Raw genomic sequence first — 8,135 nt, 5'->3', positions numbered from 1 at the left:
ATGTAAAAAACTAGCATTAAAGCTCTTGAGGGCAACAATCCAAACTAGCAGCTGTGTCAAAAGATGCTGCTAGAAATACAAAAATATTAAAGAAATTTAGTTATAGCACATATTTCTAGTGCTTGTACAAGGAAAAGCTTTTTTTTAAATTTAATTTAATTTTATTTGTGAACATACTGTACAGAGGGGTTACAATTACATGGGCAGGATAATGCGTACATTTCTTACCAAGCATTGCAGCCTCCTCCTTTGTTTACCCTTCACATCCCTTCCCAGCCTCCCCCCCCAATCCCAATCCTTCTCCTTCCCCCCCATCTCCTCCCCACCTCCCCCCCCCCCACCCGCACCGACGTTGTAAAGCTCGTTTTGGACATGACAACTTGTACTTCTCATTGTTGCAACAGGTCCACCTGTATCCTTAAACAACTGGTTTTTCCCCATCTCCTTCACAAGTTATACTGACATCAAATATACTGAAAGCAGGGGTTATACTGTGGGGGAGGGACATACAAAGCAACAAAGAGATAATCTTATAAATGCGTTAGCAACACATGCATGAAAGAAAAAAATATTAAAATACATATCTAAGGGTTCATAGGAAAAGCTTTTTAATGATATGTATTATTTTGAATACAAAGTTCTGTTACTGGAACTAATGAACTTAATAAAGCATGGACTTGTGCCCTACTTAGTGACTATTAGACCAATCTTGAAAACAGCAATCACTGGCAATCTTCCACAGTGTTATTATTAGAAGCAGTCTGAGCTATCAGCAGGAAATTCTGGTTAAAGTAGTGTTGTTTGTTCCCATCAAACTTGACGGTTCCACTGGTCACAACAAGAATCGTAGAGTGGCACTGTGTAGCAGGCTCATGAATTGGTTGACAATCTAACATATTAACCTGGGACTGACTAGAAGGCAACATTTCGAAGAAATGTCTTAGCTCAACCCAGTAACATTTCCATTCCAAATTAAAGTCGCCCTGCCAGATGCAGTCGGATAAATGCCCTTCTTCTTTTGTCTATTATATTATAGTAAATACTCACAAATTCCTCAGCCGCTCTACATGCTTGATCTGTGTAAGTTTTAAAATCCACAGACATGCCTGACGGTCCTGAACCACACTTTTTCAACCGTGGGTGTCTCCCTTCTCTCCTACTTGATCAGTTATTTGGGCTCACTCCACTCTTTGCTTCGGCCCCTGTCTCTCCACCCTATCCTCTTCAGGTCTATTATAACCATTCTAACTGGAGAGAAGTGGAATCTCAATGTTGTTTTGATTTGCATTTCTTTTATGTCCAGTGATGTTGAGCATTTCTTCATGAGTCTATTGAACATTCTTATATCCTCTCCAGAGAAGTCTCTTTCTAATTCTTTAGCCCACTTATTAATGGGGTGATTCTTCCTTTGGTGATTTGTTATGGGGGGTGTTGATTTTTGTGAGCCCTAGCTATATTTTTGATATGAAACCCTTTTCTGTTGTATAGCTACTGAAGATATCCTCCCAATCTGTGGGATTTCTATTTATCTTGCTAGCTATGTCCTTTGCCAGGCAAAAGATCTGCTGTTTAATGCAATCTTATTTATACAACCTTTCTTTGATTTGTTGTGTTTCTGGAACTTTATTTAGAAGTTTCGCTCTTTGCTGAAGAGCCCTAATGTATCTCATATCCCTTCCTTTAATGTTTTTAGGATTTCTGTTTTTACTTTGAGGTCTTTGATCCACATTGAGTTGATTCTGGTGCAGGGTGATATATAAAGTTCTAACCTCAGTTTTCTACATGTGTGTAGCCAATTCTGCCAGTACCATTTGTTGAAGAGGTTGTCTTTCTTCCATCTGATAATTTTGGCTCCCTTATCGAAGATTAGGTGGCTATAGGTCTGTAGGATCATGTTTGGGTCTTCAATTCTATTCCATTGGTCCCAGGCCTGTTCCTGTGCCAGTACCAAGATTTTTAATAATAGAGTTTTTATAATAGAGTTTGAAGTTTGGCATTGATATTCCTCCAGCACTGTTTTTGTTTTTGCTATTCAGGGTCTTCTATTGTTCCATATTAATTTTTGGATTGCTTCTGCTATTTCATTAAAGTATGTTGTTGGATGTAATAGGTATTGCATTGAATTTGTAGATAGCTTTGGGCACTATTTCCATTTTCACGGTGTTAATTCTCCCACCCAATCCAGGAGCATGGGAGGTTTTTCTCTTCCTTAAGTCTGCTTTAATTTCCTTTTATAAGTTTTTAAAGTTTTCATCATAGAGGTCCTTGACCTCTTTGGTTAGGTTTATTCCTCAGTATTTTTTTTAGAGGCTATTACAAAAGGAGTTGCTTTTTTATTTCAGCCTTCCTCTTCTTATTGTTGGCATACACAAAAGCTACTGTTTTTTGGGGGGTTAATTTTATATCCTGCTACTTTGCCAAAGTTTTGGATAAACTCAAGTAATTTCAGAGAGGAGTAAACGGGGTTCTTTAAGTACAGGATTATGTCATGTGCAAAGAGGGAGAGTTTTACTTCTTCTTTACCTATTTGGATCCCTTTTATGTTTGTCTCTTGCCTTATTGCTCTAGCTAGGAATTCCAATACGATATTGAAGAGGAATGAATAGAGTGGACATCCTTGTTTCATTCCTGATTTTAGAGAAAATGTTTTTAACTTTTCACCATTAAGTATAATGCTGGCTCTATGTTTGTTATATATAGCTTATATAATATTGAAGAATGTTCCGATGATTCCTAGTTTCTTGAGAGCTTTCATCATAAAGGGGCATTAAATCTTGTCAAATACTTTTTCTGCATCTATTGAGATGATCATGTAGTTCTTGTCCCTACTCCTATTGATGTGTTGAATTACATTAATTGACTTGCATAAATTGAGCCAGCTTTGCTTCCCTGGAATGAATCCTGTTTGGTCATAGTGTATGAATTTTTGATTAGACATTTTAGTCAGTTAGCCAGAATTTTATTAAGAAGTTTTGATCAATGTTCATTAAAGAGATAGGTCTATAGTTCTCTTTCTTTGATGGGTCCCTATCAGGATTTGGGACGACGGTTATACTGGCCCCATAGAACGAGTCTGGTACTGATATTTCACTATCAATTTCATCAAAGAGTTTGAGGAATATTGGAGTGAGTTCTCCTTTGAAAGCTTTATAGAATTTAGCTGTGAATCCATATGGTCCTGGTCTTTTCTTGAGCGGGAGGTCTTCATTGCCATTTCTATTTCAGTATTTGACATTGGTCTGTTTAGTTGGCTTAGATATTCTTGATACATTTTGAGTATATCAATATTCATTAGCAATTCTTCCATTTCTTCCATATTGTCAGATTTGCTAGCATAAAGGTTAGAAAAGTATTCTATTATAATGTTCTGAATCTTGCTTGTTTCTGTTGAGATGTTCCCATTCACATCTCTGATTTTATTTATTTGTGTGTGTTCTCTTTTCTTTTTGGTCAGATTTGTTAAGGGCCTGCCAATTTTGTTAATTTTTCCAAAGAACTGACTTTTTATTTTGTTTATCCTTGCGGGTTTTTGGTCTCGAATTTAATTTTGCTTATTTGTTTCTGCCTACTGGGTTGGGGTTTGGCTTGCTGGTCTCTTTCAAGAAGCTTCATATGCACCATTAGGTTGTTGGTTTGAGATTTCTCCAATTTGTTAATGTAGAAGCTCAGAGCTATAAATTTTCTTCTGAGAACAACCCTTGCTTTAACCCAGAGGAGCTGGAAATTTGTATGTTCATTTTTATTAAATACCATGACCATTTCAATTTCCTTTCTAATGTCTTCCATGGCCTACTGGAAATTCAACAATGTGTTGTTTAGTCTTCATGTGTTACAGAATTTTCTTTGATAGCTTTTGGTGTTGATCTATAATCTCATTCCATTTGGTTTTAATTTGTATAGATTTGCTTTGTGACCTAAAATGTGGTCTATTTTGGAGAATGTTCCATGGGCTGCTGAGAAGACCGTGTATTCTGATGCTTCTGGGTGAAATATTCTGTATATTTCTTTTAAGTCTAATTGGTCTATGCAGTTGTCTAGATCTGAGGTTTTTCTGTTGAGTTTTTGCTGGGTTGATCTATCCAGAGGGGAAAATGATGTGTTAAAGTCCCCAACAATCAATGTCTTTGGATCTATGTGGGATTTAAGGGAAATTAGTGTTTCTTGGATAAATTTGGGGCTCCATTATTTGGTAAATAGATATTAGAATTGCTATATCTTCCTGTAGGAGAGATCTCTTTATTAGCATATAATGAACTTATTTATCTCTTCTCACTAATTTTAATTTGAAGTCCATTTAATCTGACATTAGGATTGCTACTCCAGCCTGTTTATAGGGGTTGTTTGCTTGGTAGATTTTATTCCAGTCTTTCACTTTCAGAATATGTTTGTTTTTCTGGGAGAGCTGAAAAGTGTTTGGGAGCATAGGATGCAAACGACAAGATAGAGCACTCGGAAATTCGGCGCCTTAAAACAAAATTGTTTTTCAGGACTCAAATTCTGAATGATCTACACCTTCCCCAAAAGAGAGACAAGCCGCTAAATAGAAATAGACTGCATCTTTCTAGCCCAGGCAACTCCAGTCTGCATCCTAGCATGGCTGAAAGCTCCTTAAACTGGCCACAGTAACCAGTCCAATTTTTTTCTTCCACTTCTGGGAGAGCTGACCAGTGTTAGCGTGTTCAGCATGCAAATGAAAGTTTGAGTAAAGCAGAGAAAGTCAGATAAGGTGATGTTAGGGAAATGAACCCTAAGATATGTATTCAAATGTTTTTTTTTCCTTTCATACGATTTATAAGATCATTTCTTTTTTGCTTTGTAAGTCCCTCCCCCATAGTATAACCTCTGCTTTCACTGGATTTCATGTCGGTATAATTTGTGGAGGGGAAGAGGAAAAAACCATTCATTTAAATAGGGATAGAGGTGGACCCATTGCAAAAATGCGATGTACAAGTCCTTATGTCCAAAACGAACTAGACAACTCTGGTTTGAGGATGGTGGGGGGCAAGGGAGCCGGGAAGAGTGTGTGTGGGGGTGCAGGAGGAGGATGCGAAGAGATAGGAAGGGGAAGCAATGGAGGACGTTACAATAATTTATAAAAAATGTACTCATAATCTTGTGGAGATATATTGTTTCAGTTTTTCGTTGCTGTAGAAGGTTTTTATTTGTGAAAGGAGAGTTTGGATGGGTACACTATTCGTGGTTGATAATTGTTTGTATTTAGATCATGGCATACATCATTCCAGGCTCTTCTTGCTTTCATGGTATCTGCTGAGGAATCTTTGTTTATTCCAATTGGTTTTCCTTCATAGGTGATTGATCTTGTCTCCCTGACAGCTTTTTTTTTTTTTTTTTTTGCTGGTCGTGGGGCCTGAACTCTGGGCCTGGGCACTGTCCCTCAGCTCTTCAGCTCAAGGCTAGTGCTCTACCACTTAAGCCACAGCATCACTTCCAGCCTTTTCTGCTTATGTGGTGCTGAGGAATCGAACCCAGGGCCTCATGCATGCAAGGCAAGCACTCTACCATTGAGCTACCTTCCCAGCCTGTCCCTGACAGCTTTAAGGATCCTTTCTTTGGTCTCTGTTGATCCTGTGTGGATTACAATGTGACGGTGGGCTGTCTTGTTCTGTTCTGGTCTATTTAGGGTTCTAAAGGCTTCTTTTACCTGAATGGGCATATCTTTTTGTATGTTTGTGAAGTTCTCTGCTAGGGTTCTGTTAAATAAACTTCCTAGTCCTTTAACTTCTATTTCTAGGCCCTCCTCTTTACCCACTAGCTTTATATTAGGCCTTTTGATGGTGTCTTCTACCTGTTGAATGGATCTATCATATTTCTTGGATTCTTTTTGAACACTTGTTTTTTCTTTCTCTATAATGTCTGGGCTATCTTCTATCTCAGAGATTTTTTTTTAAATTTTTTTATTGTAAAGATACTATACAGAGGGTTACAGTTACATGAGTGAGGTAATGAGTACACTTCCTCTTGAACATTGTTACCCCCTCCATTGTTTTCCCCCTACCATCCCCTCCCTCCCTCCCTTCCCCAAGGTTCTTTTTTTTTTTTTTTGATTGTGATTAAGTGATTACTTAATTTCCAGAAATTCACAGTATTGTGGAATAATGATGCTCATTTAAAGTCACAAGTTCATTCTAACTTTCCTGGAGCAAATTGTCTATCACAGTCTGTAATATATAACGGTGCTCACATGTTATATACCATATATGTGATCAGCAGCATGGGGATATTTGGTAGTGGTTCAACCAGATGAGTGGGAGTTCTTTGTTTCTTAAGTCCTGTTAGTTTTGTCATATCACCTAACATTTTGGATTTATCATCCACTTATCAGGGAGACAATGTACTGTTTGTCTCTTCGTTCTTGGCTTACCTCGCTCAACATGATTCCTTCTAGCTCCATCCATTTCCCTGCAAATGCCATTATTTTGTCATTTCTAATGGCTGCATAATATTCCATTGTGTATAGATACCACAATTTTTGGATCCATTCATCTGTGGTGGGGCATCTAGGTTGTTTCCATATCCTAGCTATTGTGAACAGTGCTGCAATAAACATGGAGGTGCATGTGTCCTTGTATATTGGTTCCTGTTGTTCAGGATAAATGCCTAGAAGTGGTATGACTGGGTCATAAGGGAGGTCAATCTTTAGCTTTCTAAGGACCCTCCAGACCGCTTTCCAAAGTGGTTGTATGAGTGTACATTCCCACCATCAGTGTAATAGCGTTCCTCGTTCTCCACATCCCCTCCAGCATTTGTCGTTGGCTGATTTGTGGATGTGGGACATTCTGACTGGGGTAAGGTGGTATCTCAGGGTTGTCTTTATTTGCATTTCCTTCACCACCAGGGATGATGAACATTTCCTCATGTGTTTCTTTGCCATTTTTATTTCTTCATCTGAGAAGTCCCTCTTTAGTTCCCTTGCCCATTTAGTAATTGTTTTGTTTGGTTTGGGAGGGATTAGTTTCTTGAGTTCCCTGTATATACAGGATGTTAACCCCTTGTCTGATATATTGCTGGTAAATATTTTTTCCCAATTAGTTGGTTGTCTTTCTAGCTTGGTTGCGATAGCTTTATCTGTGCAGAAGCTTTTTATTTTAAGGTAGTCCCATTTGTCGAGTCTCTCTCCAACTTGTTGCGACCCTGGGACTCTGTTCAGGAAGTTCCTTCCTGTGCCTATTAGTTCAAGTGTCTCTCCTACTCTGTCCTGCAGTAGTTTCAGAGATTCAGGTTTAATGTTAAGGTCTTTAATCCATTTTGAGTTGATGTTGGTGCATGGTGATAGGCTGGGGTCCACTTTTAGTTTTCTGCATGTGGCTGCCCAGTTTTCCCAGCACCAGCAGTTGAAGAGGCTGTGTTTCTTCCATTGTATGTCTTTGGCTCCTTTGTCGAATATCAGCTGGCTGTAGGCCTGTGGATTTATTTCTGGATCTTCTATTCTGTTCCATTGGTCTTCGGGTCTGTTTTTGTACCAGTACCATGCTGTCTTTGTTATTATAGCTCTGTAGTAGAGTTTGAAGTTCGGCATGGATAGCCCTCCCATATTGTCTTTATCCCCTAGAATTGTTTTGGCTATTCTAGGTCTTTTGTTGTTCCATATGAATTTTTGGACTGTTTTCTGTATTTCAGTGCTGTACATCATTGGGATTTTAATAGGAATTGCGTTGAATTTGTATATTAGTTTTGGCAGTATTACCATCTTTACTATATTAAGTCGACCTATCCAAGAGCATGGGAGGTCTTCCATTTCCTAGTGTCTTCTGCAATTTCTTTCTTTAACTTTTTATAGTTTTCATTAAATAGTTCTTTTACATCTTTGGTTAGGTTAATTCCTAAATATTTTATTTTTGGGGAGGTTATTGTGAATGGGGTTGCTCCCTTTATTTCCCTCTCTTCTTGTGCATTGTCAGTGTACAGGAAGGCAACTGATTTTTGTGGGTTTATTTTGTATCCTGCTATTTTGCCGAAGTGATTTATGATTTCTAAGAGTTTGGGGATAGAGTTTTTGGGATCGTGGAGGTATAGTATCATGTCATCTGCAAAAAGGGATAGCTTAACTTCTTCTTTCCCTATGCGGATCCCTTTAATGTGTTTTTCTTGCCTTATTGCCCTGGCTAAGGGTTCTA

At 38.3% G+C, this 8,135-nt stretch overlaps 1 pseudogene; it reads right to left on the bottom strand.

Annotated features, from left to right (window-relative positions):
* Positions 1 to 688: 688 nt before the first annotated feature.
* LOC138836795 (NTF2-related export protein 2-like) lies at positions 689 to 1,104 on the bottom strand (annotated as a pseudogene).
* Between the last annotated feature and the right edge of the window lie 7,031 nt (positions 1,105 to 8,135).

Source organism: Dipodomys merriami, unplaced genomic scaffold (genome assembly GCF_024711535.1).
Source record: "Dipodomys merriami isolate MVZ:Mamm:240054 unplaced genomic scaffold, mDipMer1.0.p SCAF_26, whole genome shotgun sequence".
Taxonomy (NCBI): domain Eukaryota; kingdom Metazoa; phylum Chordata; class Mammalia; order Rodentia; family Heteromyidae; genus Dipodomys; species Dipodomys merriami.
The sequence above is the reverse complement of the archived record's forward strand: the minus strand, read 5'-3'. Positions and strand labels throughout refer to the sequence as shown.